At 34.9% G+C, this 22,494-nt stretch overlaps 1 long non-coding RNA gene across 1 annotated transcript in view; it reads right to left on the minus strand.

Moving 5' to 3' along the window:
• Positions 1–16,467, minus strand: part of LOC138856254 (uncharacterized) — a 74,926-nt gene extending 58,459 nt beyond the window's left edge. The window contains exons 1-2 of the long non-coding RNA XR_011395394.1: positions 16,366–16,467; positions 16,016–16,301 (exon numbers count right to left, since the gene is read on the minus strand). This is a non-coding gene — a long non-coding RNA (uncharacterized lncRNA). The remainder of the gene's footprint in view (positions 1–16,015; positions 16,302–16,365) is intronic.
• Positions 16,468–22,494: the final 6,027 nt, after the last annotated feature.

A 22,494-nucleotide genomic window follows, 5' to 3' on the forward strand; every position in this document is an offset into this window, starting at 1 on the left:
ATAAATTAAAAAATGCATTTGTTGACTACTTTCTTTGGCCAGTGTACATATCTGCATCAGTTATGATACACGTGGAGCACATTTTTTGTCCCGACTTTTTCTTTTTCATTTTAATAAAATCTCAATCTTCGCACTGTCGGTAGGGGTGCTAAAAAGATTTGTTATGAATATGGTTATTATAGCTTTAGCGGCTTAACAGATATGTACATTAAACCTATTAGAGGGCGGGGCTATGAACACTTTTTCAAAAATGCGATTCCTTATACCAAATAACATCCTTATATTTTATAATTGAGCTTTGTCATATCGATTAATGGCGTTTTGTGGATGTGGCAATGGTACGATTACTCCCATCTACAGTACCAACCTTCTTACGGCGCCAAGAAATATGTGTACCAAGTTTCATCCAGATATTTCAATTTTCGCTTAACCCACCAGGATAATTGTCTCGTCCTTTCATCCTGAGCATTTAATTCTTATATAACACTATATCTATCTGTAAGTTTTAGGTGATACAACTAACCGTTAGGTGAAGAAAACTATTACAAACCGTAGCAACACCTATTGATCGATTTAATGGACTGCTTCAATACAGTCAGACTTCTGAGTTTTGTTTTGTATACCTTTTGCTTGTCATAACCCCATAAAAAAAGTTTGTTGCAGTCGGGTCAGGTGACCTGGTGGGCCAGCGGAAAGTGGAGTTCCTTGATATTAATTTGTTTTCAAATTTTCTTTGGAGCTCCGCTGTAACCGGTCTGGCTATGTGTGCAGTTGCTCCATTTTACTGGAACCGAACACTATTGAAAGATATACGTCTTCGGCGCAGTTCTGGGTAAAAAAACTCATTCAACATCTTTAAATAACGGGGCCCAGTTATTGCTACTGTTACAACGTTTTCTTCAAAGAAGTATGGCCCGACAATACAACTTAATGGAACTGCGCACCACACCGTGACTCGTTCTGGGTGGAGTTTCGTCTCGTGTATAATTTCTGGATTTGATTTGATATATTGCAAGTTTGCTTGTTAACCTTTCCGTTTATATAAAAATGGGCCTCATCAGACATAAACAGATAATTTATAAAGTTATTGTCTTCTTTGGCCAGGCGAATAGGGAAATCTTGAGGTTTTAACCGGCTTGTTATTTGAACACTGTACGGAAACTGGTTAAAGTCATCATGAATTATCCGTTGTAATGATCGTCTACTAATTCCAAGTTGCGAGTCGAAACTCTTGGACGGAAATTACGGATTGCAAAGCATGGTACCGCTGCACTATCCCAACCCTCTTTTTGGTATCCCAAGCATTCATTATACCCTGAAAAGGGTATATTAAGTTTGCCACGAAGTTTGTAACACCCAGAAAGAAACGTCGGGGACCCTATAAAATATATACATAAATGATCAGTATGACGAGCTGAGTTGATTTAGCCATGTCCGTCTGCCTGTCCGTCTGTCTGTATATATACAAACTAGTCCCTTAGTTTTTAAGCTATCGATCTGAAACTTTGCACCTGTCCTTTTCTCACTAAGAAGCTGCTCATTTGTCGGAACGGCCGATATCAGACCACTATAGCATATAACTGCCATACAAACTGAATAATCAGAATAAAGTAATTGTATGGGAACATTTTTTTTTGACGAGGGGTCTTCACGAAATTTGGCATGGGTTATTATCTAGGCCAATAATGTAATCTCCAAAGAAATTTTATAGATCGGTTCACTGTAGTATATAGCTGCCATACAAACTGAACGATCGGTATCATGTGCTTGCATGGTAAATTTTTTCATTTGACAAGATATTCTTACAAACTTTGGCATGGTTATTGTCTAAGGTAATAATGAAATTTCCGAAAAAATTGTTCAGATCGGACACTATAGTATATAGTTTGCCATACAAACTGACCGATATAAATAAATTTTTGTATGGAGGTAAGTAGAAAATAATGTTAAGAATATATACATAAGAGCAAGGAACAAAAATATTATTTAGTTACCCATAAAATAAATAAATCCCTAATTTTTCAAGATATATTCATATTTATTAATAATAATTGAGAACTAACTATGTAAACATAATTATCTAGTTTTAAATCCCTGATTAACTGCTGGGTCGGTACAAAACAAAACCTAGGTAGAAGAGTAGGTAGGAAATTAACATACTTCCAAGAACAGTTAGAATGCATAACCTAGGTAAAAAAAAACCTCTTCAATGCACCTTTTGTAATTAACGCCTTAATATTCCTACGAAAGTTGCTTGATGACACCAAGAAGGACACAAGAGTTTACAGACGTGAAGTCGGGCTCTAAGATATTCAATAAATAGTGCGCGACATATCGGATCACTTCAGTTTACGCGAGCAGCTTAAACTTTAAACAACGCAAACAACTTTCAAAATCAACGAAAAAAATCCTTTTTTAAATAATACGCATTCTTTTAATTATATTATTATTACTTAATTTATTAATATTTTAGTATATTTTTTATTTCTGTAATATTTTTTTACAATAATAATTTTTGAAAATGCCAAGAGTATCTAGACATTCGCAGGAACAAAAACGTCGCAATGCTCTGAATCGATGCCGACGACAATATAGTCAAAATTTGGAAAATAATAGACAGAGGAACGCTGACTACAAGTAAATTGCAGAACTACGCAGCTCAAACTTGGAGTATCGCAATGAGGAAAGAACTTATGACAGTTTTGCACATTCCACTAGACGACAGAATTTACTTCACAGAGCTACAGAACAGGAGCGTGACACGATCAGTCATTCAAATAGACGTTTGATTTTGGAAGAGCAGGTACGCAACACCGCGGAACACTCAAACAGACGAATGAATCCTGAATATAGAACAGCGGAGCAGGAGCGCGACACAGTAGGACATTCGAACAGGCGCTTGAATCTGGAATATAGCGCTGAAGAGCAGGAACGCAACACCGCAGAATACTCAATTAGACGAATGAATCCTGAATATAGAGAAGCGGAGCAGGAGCGGGACACAATGGAACGTTCTGTACGGCGCCAGAATCCAATAATAAGCGAAGAAGAAAGGCAACGAGATGCATCATTGAGGAGAAGTCGCCGAGAAGATCCTATAAGACGAAGTCGTGAGCAAATTTTAAATTTTTCTCAAAGAAGAGCGACCCGCCAACAAACCATGCAACAACTTGCAAACGAGCAGCAATCAACGTTGGAAAGAGTACAATTGCATAGATCGGATCCCGCAAATCGTCAGTTAGAATACGAAAGGCAAATCAGGAGGAATATAAGAAGACGTCGTGAACTTTCTCCTGATGCACAGCTAGAAGAACAAGAACGTCAACGCCGAGCTGCCAATATCTTTGATATGTACGCATTGTTGATAAAGAAAGTACCCACAGAAATAAGGGTGGGCTGCGGTGGTACTTGGTTCCCTCACCAAGTGAAAAAACTAGAAAAGCGTCAGACATCAACAAAATTTACGCACTCAGAAAAGTGTCATCAAAATTTCCATCTTCGAACCAAAAGTACAACTTTTGCAACACTAGTATGTGTTAGGAAAGTTAGGAAAGAAAGGAGTTAGGTTGTCGGATTGTTAGGAAAGGCAAAATACCAAATATCTGTCACTCGGATGGATTGGAGTTTCCGGATATTCCGGAATGCCTTCAGGATTTAACGTGTCTGGAGGAAAGACTGATATCACCAAGGATCCCATTTATGCGCATCATCTCCCTAGGATATGAACGAGAATGTTCTATTCGTGGAGCAGTGGTGTATATTCCGATTTCTGTTGTAGAGACAGTCACCATGCTGCCACGAAGATTTTATAACAGCCATAGTTTTAAGTGCACTTGAAACGTCGATTGGAATATGAGTAAAATTTTATGACGGGGACAGTGCGACCAGGAGGTGCGATATTGGAGGCGCTAAACTATCTGCTGCGTACAGAGCTCTACGTCAAGCATAATATACAAATGTCAAGTGATTGGCTAGCAAATGCTAGAAACGAGGAAACTGTGCCATTTATAGTGGATCCTGCAGATCACGCAGAAGTAAGAGACCTGCTAAATGCCCGTCAGGAAAATGTACCGCTTGAAATGGAAAAGGGATTAAATCCAGGTGGTTAGGAGACTTTAATGGACAATGAACCCGTTGAAAATAGATCCATTGAACGGATTGCAATGACACCAGGACAAGGTCTAGGGACGTTACAGCCGACAACGATGCACAGGAGTTGTCGTATCCAACGATTTACTGCGGAAAGAAGAGGACATCCACAACAACTTACAGTAAAATTGCACGATCTGAAATTCAACGCTATGATCGGCGTTATGTGCGCGTGGACGTGCTCCTGTATATTTATAAGTTCTACAAGTTAGAGCGCTTAAAAAATGCAATTTCCACTTGCCTGCGTAAAAAGTTTGGATATAACTGTTGCAAATGTAAGGGTATAAAATTTTGTCAGCAACCTTATCCAGCATGATGATGGCTATCATGTACTCAAAGAACTTCGATGCTCACCTGCACATCGCAACCATCATTTTGGTTTGCCAACATTTTTTATTACAATGTCTGCTGCAGAAACAAAATGGCCTGAGCTGTTGGTCATATTGAAGAAACTGGTAGATAAAGTAGATATTTCGGAAGGAGAAGCTATTGCTCTATCAAGCTTGGAAAGGCGAGGCTGATAAGAACAGATCCAGTTACATGTTCCAGATATTTCGACAATCGATTCCGCCACATGCTAAAATTATTACAAAACGGACTGTTTGGAGAGCATTTAGTAGTACGTTACTATTACAGAATTGAATTCCACACAGGGGATCACCACATTGTCATGGCATGTACTGGCTAAGTGACGCACCACAATTGGAAAGTGATGGAGTCATCAACACAAATGAAGTTGAAACATTCATCGACCGACAAATCACAACCGATGGGGATGATTTGGACGGACTGGAATTCATTAATTATCAAAAACACAGACATGGTCGAGCTTGCCTAAGAGACCTACATGGAAAGCAAGTGTGCCGATTCAACATGCCATATCCGCCGATGCCGCGGTCAGAAATACTTTTCCCCTTGGAGAATGAGGAATGTTTTGAGCAACACAAAGTTCAATTCCAAAAAATACAGGAACTATTAATTTAACGGATCTCCCAGAGGAAGAAATAACATGGTTGACTTACTTCGAAAATTTTTTGGCGGATGAGCGAATCAACACTGATTATGAAGGATACAAGCTTGCTCTCCGCTCATCTGTAAAAAAGCCACACATTTTCCTAAAGAGAAAATTTTCAGACCGACTTCTAAATGTCTATAATAAAAATATCCTTAAATTGCATAGAGCAAATATGGATATTCAATTCATTCTGGATGCATACGCTTGCTGCAGCTATATCATTAGTTATATAAATAAATCCTATAGAGGAGTATGAACACTACTGAGACAAGCCATGGAGGAAATAAATGCAGGGAATTTCTCCATTAAAAGAAAATTGCAGCACATCGGAAACAAATTTGTAAACGGATCGGAAATATCGGCTCAAGAAGCAGCTTATAATATTTTAGGACTGCATCTATCAGAAGCCAGTAATGGGGAAATATTTATATATACATCACATCCAAACAACCGAGTAAGGATTATAGCGCCCAGACAAGAATTGAATGCCTTACAGGAGGACTCTATGGATATATATGTGCCGAGTGTACTGGAGCACTACTCTCAAAAACGCGATCAATTGGAAGAAGTATGTTCAGATTTTGCAAAACAAGCAGAAATGTTTCTGATAATAACGAAGACTACAACGAAGTAGAAAACGAGGATGACACGACAGCTGCACTTCCAATGACATTAAAGGATGGATCGGGATTTTTAAGGAAAAGGAAGCAAGCCCTTATTCTTCGCTGGAAACGTTTTAGCGTTGAAACTTCAAGAGCCGATTCCTTCAGAGAAACCGCCATGAGTTTCACCCATGTAGAAATGAGGAAACACACCTATTGAATAATGACGTCGAAAGTGTTTGCAATGCACACAAGGAGCAAATTGAGCAGAATAACTTTTGCCTCACAACTTTTAGATCCCAAATTCAGAGCTCTAGCCGTTTCAGAGCAAACAGGAGACATTAATGTTTTTCAAGATCACAACAATAGGCGGAAGAGGCGGTTCGATTAATTAAACTCCCACCTTTAATATTAGAAGACGATTTACTGGCAATGATGCGGTCACTTAACAGCAAACATAGGGAATACTTTGCTCATGTAATGCACAATGTCAGTAAAAAGGAAATATTCTTCGAATATGTCGGAGGCATTGCTGGAGTGGGCAAGAGCCGGCTTATAACGACTATATATCAGTCGTTGACATTCGAGCTAATAGTGTACCAGAAACCAACCCCGAAACAGCCAAGGTGTTACTCTGCGCACCCACTGGCAAAGCAACATTTGGAATTGGAGGCCTAACCCTTCATTCGGGTTTTTCACTCCCCGTCAACCAGTCTTCCGGAGATCTTCGGCCACTGAATAGCGACACATTATAAACACTATTCATGCCAATTCATAGATAATAGGCTTATTATAATTGATGAAATTTCAATGGTTGGAGCAAAGATGTTTGCATATTTAGATTCTAGGCTAAAGCAAATTTTCTGGAGCACCGCTTACTTTGGAGGCATACCAATGATCGTGTTTGGTGACTTAAAGCAGCTGCTGCCAGTAGGAGATCGATGGATATTTGCTCCGAATAGGAATAATCATTACAGTACAATTACAGAAACCCCGCTTTGGGATCAATTTCGGTACTTTGAGCTCACTGAAATAATGCGCCAGCGTGAAGATCAAGCATTTGCCATCGCTTTAAATAACATGGCAGAGGGAAATTGACACGCGCTGACATCCAATTAATAAAAAGCAGGGAAAAGACCTCTAATGAGATACCGAATGAAGCCATCCATCTATTTTATTCAAATGTTGGAGCAAATGATTTCAATGTAACTAAAATGGCGAACACGATGACCGAGGAGTTCATTCCGACTGCGAAGGATACAATTAAGTCAAGTTGCCTAACAAAACGCAGCAGGGCAAACATTTTAGAAGCTGTGAAGTCTTTTAAGCCATAGGAAATGCAAGGAATGCTTTATACATTGCAGCTCAAGACTTCGCTCCAATATATGTTGACAGTCAACATAAGCATAAGTCATGGTCTCGTCAATGGTGCTACGGGGGAACTAATGTAGGTTGATTCCGAATTATATGGATCTGAAAGTTCAGTGGTGCGACTATGGATAAAATTCGCAGAATCAAGAGTTGGAACCTTTGCACGTTGCAAGCAGACTCACAGGCGCAATGCAGCTTGGACACCAATGATCAGCGTGGTCCGATCATTCCAATTCAAGCGAAATGAGCAAATAACCATAGAACGTAGACAGTTCCCCGTCATTCCAGCTGAAGCCATCACGATACATAAAAGTCAAGGTGGAACGTACACACAAGTTGCTGTTCATCTAGAGGGTAGAGTAAGGAGATCAGCTTTATATGTAGGATGTAGCGGAGCCACAAGTGCCAATGGATTATATATAATCGGGACATTTTCTCAGCCGAACCCATTTGGACTGCAGGATCCAATTAAAACTCAACTTCAACAAGACAGAAAGAGCATTGATGACATGCTACAGATATTTGGCTGAGAAATCGGAACAACGTCTCGATATTTACAATATTATCAAAATGTAAGGAGCCTAAACAAGCATATTGATGATAGCAGATCAGACAAGCTGATTTGTTCTGCTGATATTCTGGGCTTTGCCGAGACCTGGGCCTTACCTCAAGAATAATTCCCAATAGAAGGCTACAATGTTATGTTGATGGAGAAACAAGGTCATCCCGACGACACCCTGCCAACGCCCTTATAATATACTACAAGATAGGTAACCAGATCTATCAGAAGGATCATTTTTAAGGAACGACACCGGTTCAACAAACGTTTACCAACTGTTAAACGTAAACAATTCAACAGTTTCCATATCAATTGTGTACAGGAACTCCCGCTATAGACTTCGGGAATTTAGAAACAAAGTGAAAAATAATATCCATCAGTTAACTGAACAGTGTAATGAACCGTCAGTAGTCCTTGGTGACTTTAACATATGTCGCCTAACAGCAACTGACGATTTGGAGGCTCGATTTCAACAGTTAGGATTTCAATCTTCATTGGCTAAAGTCGTCACAACAAAACAAGAAACAGCAATAGATTGGGTATGGACAAACATGGATCCTGCAATGACCTTACGTATAACATATGAAACACCATATAGTGATCATGACGGAATATTTTTAAGCTTTAGAAAATAGATATATTATATATATAGATATATGTTAGATTCAATGTTATTAAATATAAGTTTGTAATATAAAATAAAGTGTAAGTCATAGATGCCATTATTGTAACTTACATGTTATATAGAAAAGTGTTATAGAATAATAAATATTATTATATGTTATATATTTTCTATTTTCTATAAATATAACAATTTGTTTTTGTTTTCCATTAATTTAGTATGAATACTAGCATTAATTCGAATAGAAGATTGTTTATATTAAACAACCTGGTTAGAAAGAAAATGTTTTTCGTTGGATGCATACCGTTGGCCGGTTACGTTTTCAAATGTAGTCATACATATAGTAGTTACTAAAAGAAATGCACCTGTGAAGGCAGCGCCGAAGGTAGCGTTTTTTTTGTTTTTAAATATTTAGATAATAACCTGCAGAAAAAAAAAAGTAAGGTGATTGCTCACACAGAAAAAAAGTTATTACGGTTTGTTTTTGTAGCACGATTCGTGCTCCATCCTGTATTTTTGCGCTGCGATATCTACAACCAATCTGCAAATAACACGACAGTTTTGATGCATTAAAGTGCTCGACTTAAGTTTCTGATTTACATTAAGGGAATGTGGATAATACTAATAATAATGGCAATATAGGGTTCGTTAAATAGACCCCTATAACTCAGAAAGGTATCATACTCTTGGAGGTGTTGAGTGCATGGGGGTCGAAGTTAAATAATTTTTTACCGTCATTATATGTTTGTATATATACTGCATCTCGAAATTTGAAACATATAAATAAATATCCTGTGTACAATTGCAATACCTGAGGGACATAGAGTAAAGTAAAATAATTGACAGTTGTAATATAAATGAAGTAGAAGATTTAATATTTTATTTAAAGTTTTTATGCTGCAATAACCCATGTCACTCTCCTAGGGTAAAACAAGTAACGGTGCCAATTTTATGCCTTTTAAACATTTAATTTATAAAATTTATTACACAACAGAATAAGTAAGTGTGTTCCTGTTTAGAGACCATGAATCCACACAACCTCATAAACCTCCTTCTCATTTGTACTTCAAATTGTGTGCTGCACGTGCCGGTGATTGAACTTGACTGCGAAAGTGTGAAAAATTGTCAAGAACCATAATTTTGTACACATTTTACATTAGCTGCATTTCATGTGTTCACATGCCTATGTGCGTAATTTCTATCAATCGTGAGTGTAGTGTGTGAGTGTTGTAGGCAGGGACTGGGGATTATTAAGCGAAAAATTTTGATAAGTGAAAAAAATTTGTAAATCCGTGCGGAAAGTAATATAATTTGTAATCGCACCAGTACTGGAATAAGGTTTCATTGTAAATTTATATATATATTTTTTTAAGAATTTAGAAGTCTTAGGAAATTCTACATAGCTACAATGTTCGATTTATTCTTTAGAAACTAGTTGACTACAACTTTGAGATGGGAACCAAAAGCTGTTTTTATCTGAGGCTTAAAGTATGGTGTTATGAGTTGTTTGTATTTTTAAATAACACTGAATTGTAAGTATTATTCGTGGGTATAAAAGCCATATGCTAAAGGTTAAGACGTCTTAATTCAAAACTTTTAATAAAAACATCATTGACACATTGAGCGAAAATACATACATATGTGCATGCGTGTATGTGTACATCAATCTGTATATACTTTTAACATATTTGGGGTGTTCTTAGTCGAGTGAGTTGAGGGCTCGAATAGCGACCAAGGCCAATAAAATTATGTCAAAAAAGGTACTTCTGTATTTTAAAACCTTTATTAAAAAAACAAGAACAGCATTTAGCAATCTTCCTCAGTTCCATTATACTGTCATCCAAAGAAATAAACGGTATTTTCCGCCATCAGGAAGCAATATTTTATCAAATCCAATATGTTGTGAGCAAAATGACAGAGGTAGCGTCACTTAGAAATCAATAACTTGAAAACGATAGAATGAAATATCATGAAATTTTGACAGTACTCTAGTAAAGTTAGTACGCTAAAACGAGAGTGGGGTTTTTTTACCTTTTTTGTGGTTTAAACTAACCGAAATTCATAGTTAACTCACTGTCTATGTAATTTGTTCAGTTAATTGGAAACGTTAGTCAAATTTACAATAAATGTATCTTTATTCATTCAGAAATTGTTGTTGTCATGTTAACAATTATAACATCAGTATTATACTAATCAAGTCAAAAGTTAGTGACTAGTAAAATTTTTGATTTTCGTGATTATACAACTAAAAAGTTATTAAGTCAGGAATTAGATTATTTAGATTATTCCTTACTGAAGTTATTGTTGCAACATGTTGTTGCAGAGTATAATAGTTTTGTTCACCTAACGGTTGTTTGTAACACCCAAAACTAATCGAGATAGATATGGGGTTATATACATACATATAAAGGGTCCGAATGACGAGACGAGTTGAAATCCGGGTGAATGTCTGTCTGTCTGTTTGTGGGTACTCATGTTCCTTTGTACCATAAGATGGCATTGTAAATGGGCATAATCGAACCATTGTCACGCCCACAAAACGCCATTAATCAAAAACCTATAAAGAGCAATAACTAATTTATGCAATAAGATACAAGGCTGTTATTTAGTACAACGAATTGCGCTAGGAAGGGTAATCTATGGTTGAAATTGGGCGTGGCCCCGCCCCTATCTTTACATTCCTATATATCAGTGCGAAAATGGGTGAAATCGGACTACAACCACGCCTACTTCCAATACAACACACTTTTAAATTCCATCTGATTCTTTCACTTTAGAGTATGCAAATCAAGCACCAATGAATGTATCGGTATAAAACTTTGCACGAATTCTGCTTTTGAGGTATACCATCTTATGACCAAAAATTTTTCAATCTGTGAGATATATTATAGAAACTCAGAGGGAATCCTTATCTGATAATAATATGCCCGTATGATTAAAATTGTTGAATTGGTACAATAATTCCTTTAGTCCCCATATACTTAGTAGAAAAATTTTCGAACTTCCGGCTGACTTTATACTGCAGTTATCGGTCAATATGTGAGTTATTTTAATGAAATTGAAAGATCGTGTTTTTCTAATAACAAAGTATCTTTGTGCATAAAATTGATAAAATCTTGCCCTAGCCGCCATATATGGTATGATGGTATGTGAGGTACCTTAATGAAACTCAGGCATGATATATTTCTGTTACTAATATGTAGTATCTCTATTTCCCATATACCGAATATAAGATTTGCAAACTTCCGGTCGGCTTTATACCGCATACATCGGTCAATAAGTAAGATTTCTTAACACAATTACCTGAAAGTATAATATACCTGAGCAATGTCAAAAGTTAATGAAATCAGCTCAGTTCTTTAATGCCAATAATATACCCTATATAATGATTTCCGAGTTGCCACTCGTCTTTAAACCGTTTAGGTTGGTCTAAATGTGGGATATTTTAATAAATTTAAGTGGCCAACCTTTCTTAATTAAATTAAAGGTCTAAACCTAATATCCCCAATATAATGAATTTCGATCCTCTGGTGAAGTTTTTCACATCAAATCAATATAGTTCTATTAAACTCAGCATTTTCGGTTGAGTTCCATCTGATTCTTTCACTTTAGAATATGCAAATCAATCACCAATGAATGTATCGGAATAAGATTTTACAGAATCGCACTACAACTGTTTAAGCCCCAGATACTACATATGTGGACCCCGGTTCCTACAGCGAACATTTAACCGAAAACAGCGGCCACTCTCTGAGATAAGTTACTGAAATTTGGAGCAAATCTTTTCCTGATGTCTGTATGTCATAAAGGGGTTAAATCGGCTGAAGGTCTAGTCGCCATATTCCTAATACAAAGATTTTCGAACTTCCGGTTTACTTTACACCGCATATATCTGCCAATATGTGAGTTATCTTATAATAAAATCGGGTGAAAACTTTCCCTAGCTCACATATAACTTATTTCACGATTTTCGAACATCCGGTTGACTTTATTCCTTATATGGTATTTTGGTGGTGGTATGTGAGGTACCTTAATGAAACTCAGGGAGCATATTATTAGTATGTGGCATGATAATAGTATGTGATATTGCGAAAAAAATAGATAAAATCGGGTTAACACATCCCTTAGACTCCATTTACCTAATAAACAATTTTTAAACTTACGGTTGGCCTTATATGTACCATATACATGTATGTATGTACGAATTACCCCCACTCCCATATTCTACATACAAGTATAATGATTTTCGTTAATATAAGAAACCCTATGACGAGTATGTCGTTCAGTGTGTGAGTTATATATATATTTATAAGATTGCTTGAAAATATGTTCCCAAGTATACCCGAACAATGTTCAAATTAATGCAATCAGTCCCTTTCTCTGCAGCCAATATAGCATATAGGTATGTATGATGATTTACGACTTTAAGCTGTACAGGTTGATCAAAATGTGTGATATCTTAATGAAATTAAGAGAACAAGTTTTTTGAAGCTATCATCACTGACCATATAACCTTTTCGATTTCTCCGTTAATTTCCTCATCTCAGCATGGATTTCGTAAAGGGAATTCGACTATAACAAACCTGCTTGAATTTGTAAACCATGTATCATTGGGTTTTAGGGAACATAAGCATACGGATGTTATATACACAGACTTTAGCAAAGCTTTCGATAAAGTAAATCTCTCGATTCTCATACATAAACTTGATCTGCTGGGCTTTCAGCCAAGATTCCTTCAATGGGTATCTTCCTATCTTTATAATAGAACGCAACGAGTGATATTTGAGGATACACCTTCAGATATATTTCTTCAGGTGTTCCGCAAGGTAGTCATCTTGGCCCGATTCTGTTCTTGTTGTTTATTAACGATATCTCTTCAGTAATAGAATTCTCAAAAATTGTATTATACGCTGACGACGTAAATCATACACTTCAACTGAGGAAAGGTGTCTGTTGCAAACAGACTTAAACAACTTAGTTGCATGATGTGATAGAAATGATTTGACATTGAATTTCAATAAATGTAAGATGATGTGTTTTTCCCGTAAATCTGTGCACCACTCTTCTTATGTAATAAAACACCATATTCTAGAGCAAGTTTTTAACTATGTTGACTTGGGAGTTAATATGGACCCTAAGCTTATTTTTAGTCTTCATATTGATACCATGGTCTTGAAAGCAAAAGCTGTCCTAAGTTTTGTTAAACGTTGGTCTAAGGAATTTAGAGATCCATATATTACTAAAACACTTTATACAACTTTGGTTAGACCTATATTGGAATATGGCTCTGTTGTATGGAACCCTAGCTACCAAATCCATTCTGACAAGTTAGAATCTGTTCAAAAACAATTGTTACTTTTTGCGTTAGCGCATTTCTGATGGGATTCTAGGGTAAGTTTACCTCCATACACTAGTCGTTTAAAACTTATTAATCTACCTATACTTTCTAGTCGTAGGGAAATGCTTGGCATAATATTCTTAGTGAAAATTTTGAATGGAACAGTTTGCAGTTCTTTTCTCCTGTCTGAAATTAAATTTAATATCCCGGTTCGCTTTTCGAGGCAGCTTAGACCTTTACTACTAAAATCCTGTAGATCAAATTTTGAACTAAACGAGCCATTCCGCCGTATATATCATGATTTTAATTCTCATTCCAGCACATTTGACTTATCTGACTCACTTTTCAAAATTAAAAAGACTTTATTGTTTTCTCTTAATAAATGTAAATGTAACAATTTATTATATTGTAACTATAAATCTTAGCTGTTGAAATTTTTGTTTCTGTAGCTCAGCAGTTTTAGATCTCAACACTTAAAAAACTCTCTTGCCTTTTCTGACTCGGCTAATTCCGCACGTATGCGGATTGCGCCCCTCGCGTCGGTTGGGCGGGAGGAGGGTAATCGTTGGGTTTTTATTAAGTGTCCTTGAAAATTATGTGGTATACTGCTGAATATGAAAGAAATTGGAATCATATCCCTAATATAAAGAATTTTTATTCTCTGGTTGACGTTTTCCACATAAACTCAATATATTAAATGTAGCCTCTTCGGTTAAGTTTATATCACATATGTAGTTCTCATTTAAGGATAACTTTAATATAAAATATATTAATGAAACTAAGTGAGTATATGACCCCCAATATAAATGAATAAGAAACCAAATTTGATTGTTATCCATTCACGATTCACTTCAAATTCGAAGGATGAATGGTGAATTTATTCGCAACATTTTTATACTCTCGCAACCTGTTGCTACAGAGTATAATAGTTTTGTTCGCCTAACGGTTGTTTGTATCACCTAAAACTAATCGAGTTAGATATAGGGTTATATATATATAAATGATCGGGATGAAAAGACGAGTTGAAATCCGGGTGACTGTCTGTCCGTCCGTCCGTCTGCCCGTCCGTGCAAGCTCTAACTTGAGTAAAACTTGAGATATCTTTATGAAACTTGGTAGACATATTTCTTGGTACCGTGAGACGGTTGGTATTGCAGATGGGCGTAATCGGACCACTGCCACGCCCACAAAACGCCATTAATCAAAAACAAATAAATTGCCATAACTAAGCTCCGCAATAAGATACAAGACTGTTATTTGGTATACAGGATCACATTAGGGAAGGGCATCTGCAGTTAAAATTTTTTTTTTTTTAAAGTGGGCGTGGTCCCGCCTATAATAGGTTTAATGTGCATTTCTCCTAAACCGCTAATGCTATAATAACAAAATTCACTGGAAGCAAATGTTTTAAGCACTTCATAGTTGAAATTGCCCACTTCCCATATAACGGTACTGTTAAAAACTACTAAAAGCGCGATAAATCAAGCACTAAACACGCCAGAGACATTAATTTTTATCTCTGGGATGGTATGAGATGACTTTATGTTAACCGCGTTCAAAATTAGACAGTGGGCGTGGCACAGCTCACTTTTAGGTGAAAACCCATATCTTGAGATCTGCTTAACCAATTTCAACAAAATTCGGTACATAACGTTATTTACATATTTCTATGTTATAGTGCGAAAATGGGCGAAATCGGATTACAACCACGCCTATTTCCCATATAACACCATTTTCAATTCCATCTAATTCTTTCACTTTCCACTATGCATATCAGGCAACAATGATTATATCGGGGTAAAACTTTGCGTGAATAATACGTTTAAAGTATGCCACCTTGTGGCCAAAAATTGTCTAAATCGAACCAAAACTGTTCAAGCCACTAAGCACTAAATATGTGGACCCCAGTGCCTATAGTTGACCTTCTACCGAAAATATCAGCCAGTCCACAAAGAAATCTCAAACGAGTATACCATTTCACTTTGCGAGAGTATAAAATGTTCGGTTACATCCGAACTTAGCCCTTCCTTACTTGTTTAATATAAACTTTTGCCAGCACCTATATACTCATATAAGTATTTTACCGGCTTTGATCGTTACAAGAGTAAGAGTATAAAATGTTCGGTTATTTCCAAACTTAGCCCTTTCTTATTTGTTTCTTTTTTATTTTGATAGTGAATATTACTTCTTAATGCTATTTTTCAGTAATAGACAATAGAGCGTTTGAACAGAAGCTATAAACAACGAATTTCAAGTATTATTAACTTCATAAGCACTCACAGTGCATCTAAAAATGCAAAATTTAAAACTCACATAGCTTATGAAGGAAATCAAAAATGCGTATAGGCTAAATACTTACTTGCGGAATGACATTTGGGAATACAGATTGAACGGCTTTTTTCAATATCTATAGAGATATCGATGTTTCGAGCGAAGAAATTTTGAACATCACGGCTTCACAGCCCAGAAGACTGGATATCGTTTTAATTGACGTGGGTATTATGTTAAACAAACACTTCTCTGTTAGAAAACCACAGTATTTCGATGAAGTAGTTATAGCTTCAAGAAAATATTTTTAGTCACATAAGTCCATACTTCCTTCTGTTGTTTTATAATGGAACCTCTGCAACAGAATTTTGTATTTTCTGAAATACATATATAATTTATTTCATATTTATTTTGATATGTTTTAAAGTAATAGCAATATACCGATAAATCTTCAAATTGCCTAAAGGAATCTGTAACAAATTCTATCAGCGCAGCATTCAAGTACACATTATATGTTATTTTATACACTGATTAACTAATATGAGCTATTTACATAAATATTAATAACCATTGACAACTACAACTGTTGATATAATAGTTCAATCAACCGAATTCTGTATGCATAAAAACAAACTATAAAGCACAATGAACTTTTTAAAACACTTACAGCGAAATATTGATAACAAGCACATTTAATTTTCTGAGGGCATTGGCCTTTTACTATTTCAATATATTGCCTTCTACTTTCGTTGAAAGTGTAATTTTACACGTTTCACAGAGAAATTGCGAAACAGATTAACAACCTTCATATATACTACATAGTACACATGCATATACCATACGTAGTCATATGAATATTTCAATACAATCAGCAATCCACCTACATACATAGGTACATATGTATATAATAAGGTATACAAAAACTATTAATACATAACCACTTTTCCAAGTGTAATAATAAAAAAGCGTTCAAATAAAAGCAGTTGCGTTAAATAAAAGCTGATTTGGTAAATTAAATAATCCCTGACACAAAAATAAATATGGAATAGCATAATTAGTTTTTATAAGCTTCCCAAAAAAAATTAAAGTCTCAAATTTCATTTACATATAAGTAATAATAAATTTACAATATATTAATTGCGATAACAATTGGAACTAATATTTTTTGGCAGAATTTTGGTTGCGAATGAGGTGTAAAATATGACGCTAATTAGCCAAATTTTCTATATACACCATTTAGTATTTATTCCTTCCATGTACCGACAATATAAGAATGGTAAAAGTGTGATTCATTTTTAAACCCCACCTCTCCAAGTAACTAACGACTTGCGCTATTACACCTATCGGAATGAGTAGACATATGGCATAATTGATAATTAGAACTCTAGATCTTATATTGGCCATCTAGTATTTCGAAACAATGATAAGGCAATAATAAAAGTTGAGTACATATGCAATACAATTTCAGGGTTCATAATACCTTACGTTATAAAGGATAAAACTAATAATTTACAATAAATAATAATCAAAGAGCAATTAATAAGTAAATGTAATTCAACGGATGTTATATACATACATATAATCAAATCAGAGATGCGAATTTTTTAATTCAAAAATTTTAGATTAAAAATTACACTTAAAGATTGGAATCATAATTTTTAATCCATGAGGTTGTGACTTTTTTATTTTTAATCCCGAAATAGGAATTAAAAAATTAAAATTTAATTTTTAATCCAAATACTTGGGATTAAAGAGTAAATTAAAAATTTTGTTATACTCTTGCAACATGCTACAGAGTAAAATAGTTTTGTTGTGCGTATCATCTAAAACTAATTGAGATAGATATAGGGTTATGTATATATAAATGATCAGGATGACGAGACGTGTTGCAATCCGGATGTCTGTCTGTCCGTGCATCCGTGCACGCTGTTACTTGAGTAAAAATTAAGATATTGCTGATGTGTTGATACACATGTTCCTTCGTACCATAAGAAGTTTGGTATTGTAATCGAAACACTGCCAAATAAGATGTATATCTGTAATTTGCTACAGAGGATTGTATTGGGCAGGGGTATCTATGGTTGACAAATTTGTCTAAAGTGGGCGCGGCCGCCTCCTAATAAGTTAATTGTATATTTCTCCTAAACCATTAAAGCTATTTAATCCAAATTTGCACAGAATAAATATTTTTGACACACTTTAGCCAGTGTTGAAAATGGATGAAAATCGGATGAAAACCCCGCCCACTACCTATTTAACAGTTTGGTTAAAACTACTAAAATGATGATACCCGGGATGGCAGAAGGGGGTTTTAAAGGAACCGTTGTCAAAATTAGAGGAGGGGCGAATTTAGGCGAAATCATATATCTCCGGAAATACTTGATCAATTTCAACAAAATTTTGTACATAAAATTATTTAAAAATCCCATCTTACAATGAGAAAATTAGCGAAATCGGACTACAACCATGGCTACTTCCTATCTAGTACAAATTTAAATTCGATATGACTCTTTCACTTTCCAATATACAAATCAAGTACCAATGAATATATTAGGACAAGACTTTGCACAAATAGTGATTTTGAAGTATCCCATCTCAAGTCTGAAAATTGTCAAAATCGGACCATCACTTTTCAAGCCCCCAGTTACGGAATATAGGCATCCCAGTGCCTGGTGCTAACCTTTTACCGAAAATAATAGTCAGTCTGTGACATATTTTATATCAACTCGGAGAGAGTCTATTTCTGGTAATTGTATGCAAGTATGTCAAAAATGGATTGAATCGGGTCAATATTTTCCTTAGCCATCACATACCTTATCGAAATATTTTCGAAATTCCGGTTTACTTCAAACCGCATATATCGGCGAATATGTGAGCTATTTCAAGAATATTAATTTACATAACAAATCACATATGGTATGTGAGGTACCTTAATGAAACTCAGAGATCTTTTTTTCTGTTAATAATATGTAGTAATGTCAAAAATGGATAAAATCGGGTCAACCCAGCCCAAGCCCAATTTCTCATATATCTCTTCCGATTAGCCTTATGCCATATATCTTAGCAAAATTAACCGAACGTATAATATTGGATATACTATAGTACAACGTATAACATTTATAATATATATTTATATTTTTATTGTTATATATATATAATATTAGTTTAATGCCGAAAATATGCGAACCTACATTTCAATGTGTGTCTTACATATTTATAAAATTGCTTGAAAATATGATTTCAAGTATACGTCAGCAATGTCAAAATTAATTTAATCCCTTTCTCTGTCTCCAATATAGCCTGTATAATAATTTTCGACTTTCCAGGTTGACCGATATTTTCGGTAAACAGTTCACAATAGGAATCGAGGTCCACATCTTCGGTATCTGGCGCCTAAACAGTTGTAGTTGTATTTTTACAATTTTTGGTCAATAGGTGACACACTATTCGTGCAAAGTTTTATGCCGATATATTAATTGGTGCTTGATTTGTACACTGTAAAGTGAAAGAATCAGATTTCAAAATAAAGTTATATGGAAAGTAAGCGTGGTTGTAACCAATTTTCGCTCTGTAACATAGTAATCAGGTGATGCACTGAATTGGGTTGAAATTGGTCGAGAAATAGGTCTCTTACCATTCCGGATATAAAATTTAATGTCTGTAACGCAGTTAGTTCTTCATTTATCGCACTTTTCATAGTTTTTAACCAAACCATTACATGGAGAGTGGGCATTATTATTTTCCGATTTCATCCATTTGCACCTTGTAGGAGGGGACCTGCTCTGAGACAATTTGGTTGATTTGGTCCAAGTCGTTTGGGAGATATATACCTACATTAAACCTATTCGTGGTCAGGGTGACGCCCACTTTTTCAAACATTTTAAAACCACAGATGTCCTTTCCTAAAGCGACTCTTGTATTTTGTTGTGGAGCTTAGTTACTACAATATCAACCTCCCTTGGGTGCCAAGGAACACGTGTCCTAAGTTTCTTCAAGATATCCTAATTTTTATTCAAGTTATCGCTTGCACGGACGCACGGACAGACAGAGAGTCATTCGGATTTCAATTCGTCTTATCATCCTGATCATTTATATATATATACATATATGGTGATACAAACAACCGTTAGGTGAACAAACCGGCTATGGCTAAATGACCACTCAATCCCCCCGCACCGTAAGACACTGTCACGCGGATTTTTACAAAAAACTGTGTTAAGAAACACAATAAATAATTATAGTGGTGACAAAGAAACAGAAACACATAAAAAAAAAACAAATTAAGTTAACAAAAGATATGCATATAACAACAAAGTGCAGTGCAGTGGTACAACTAAAAAGTAACAAAATTTTGCACTAAGGCAAAAAATTTCAAAAATGGTGCAGTGACTCAAAAAGAAAAAAAAAAAAGTGAATATATATAAATATATATACATATATACATATTTATATAAATTATTAAAGAAATATACATATATACATATGTATATAAATTATTAAAGAATAACAACATACGATAAATGCATATAGGCCCAGTGCAGTGAAATAAAAGTATACATTGATATAAAAACAAAATATTATATATATATACTTATATACAAATATATAAATGTAAAAATGTAGAGAACACACAAAACTCACCAAAGTTACAGTGCTAATATACATGTATATATATATATGTATATATCAACAAACAAATAAGCATTTTCAACAAACAAAAAACCACACAACCGGGCGCGAAACCTAAGCACAAAACATAAATAAGAAGAAACGGGCGCGAATTTTTAAACAAAAAACAACAATACACCATACCTGTAAGCAGCTAGAGGGGAAGCATAGGAATTGGCACAAAACGCACAGGCATATATATGTACAAACCTTATGCCCTACAAAGTGAGCGTATTTATTTCATTTACTTATCGTATCTTATGCGCATATGTATGTAAAGATTGCAGTTTTATATATTATTATTGCCCAATTAATAGCTTACCTTCGTGTATTCTGATGTGTTTGAAACAAAAAGAAACAAAAAACCAATTCAAGTATATACTTGCACATTAATCCAGCAATACCCCTTATGCTTAATAAAGCAATAAGCAGGATTGCATTCAATAAGTAAGCAACGGCAAAATATCAAACCTAAAACAAACAGAGAAAGAAATAAAAACACAACAAACCAACATACATATATGCATATCGAATTAACGCTTACATATTACATCTATATATACCGATAAATATATATTTTTATTAAACATATATATATATATATATATATATACAAAAATATATTTACAAAGTGCATAAGGGATAATACCTGCATATTATTCACTTCGCTTTCGCGCTCTCTTCGCAGTGCGAACATACATATTTATACATACAGCATATAATCTATGCCTATGCTTATATACCCTATATACATTGCGTCAAATACACATTGAAAATTTACAATATAAAAAGTTGTAAAATTACATGAAAAATAAAACAATAAACTTTGTGGTAAAATTAACACTACTAGATATTAAAAAATTAAAAATTATAAATAATTTATTAAAAACAAAAATACACATATTTTCAAAGTCCACATTGGCATACACTCCGCAATACCCCTTGCAGCAAGCAAGCAGGATTGCGTACAAAATTTTTCAGCACAAATAATTCGTGCTTACTAGTACATAGGTACAAAGTGCATTGATCTCTTCAACGAGCTCTCAATTGCACAAGTACATATATACATAACTACAAGTCCACGCATTAGGGTATACCTACATACCCCTAAATAAGGACATCAAAAAATAAAAAATAAAATAGCAAAACAATTTATTCAATAAATTGTTAAATTAAATAAAAAATAAATACGAACCGGTATCTATAACAACTGAATCCCGGTATTTCAGTTATTTATTTCAAATTAAGAACGCTAATTAACAAAAAAAATTTTACGGTTATATAATACATATATACGAAAATTAATCTTAATTTTGTTCAAAGTGGAAAACTCTATTCACTAAAAAGAGCTTTCGTTCAAACATTTCTATATACGAAGAAATTTCCTGAATTATCCATCAGTCGACACTGAGGAATTTTGAATTTATTTCATACAATTTTTAAATGAGCTCAGACTCAAAAGAATCAAAAACATCTCAATTGTTAAAAGTACCAAAGATGATTTCAGATGATAAAAGTCCATATATACCTGCAGAAGCTACACGCTCAAAGCAAGGTGCTACAAAGCAAAAGAGGGGTAAAGACATTTCTTACACTAAATTCATTTCCGAAAGTGACAGTTTAATAAGATACTGCACTAGATTCTCATCTTCGCCGAGTCAGGACAATTCTGAATCGGTATTAGAAATCAAAAAGGAAAATCTTGATAATTTCTGGACACGTCTCCAAGCTGCATATGACGCAATAGTAGACTCTGCCGACTCAGATCTACCTGAAAATTTTAAATCCTCGGCTTACGCCAAGTACGAAAACTGCTTAGACCAGTTTGAAGAAACAAAAGCAATGATTTCGGATCAATTAAAATTAATTACAGCCATAGCACCTGCTCCACATCAGAGAGTA

This window comes from Bactrocera oleae, chromosome 3 (genome assembly GCF_042242935.1).
Source record: "Bactrocera oleae isolate idBacOlea1 chromosome 3, idBacOlea1, whole genome shotgun sequence".
NCBI classification, from domain to species: Eukaryota; Metazoa; Arthropoda; class Insecta; order Diptera; family Tephritidae; genus Bactrocera; species Bactrocera oleae.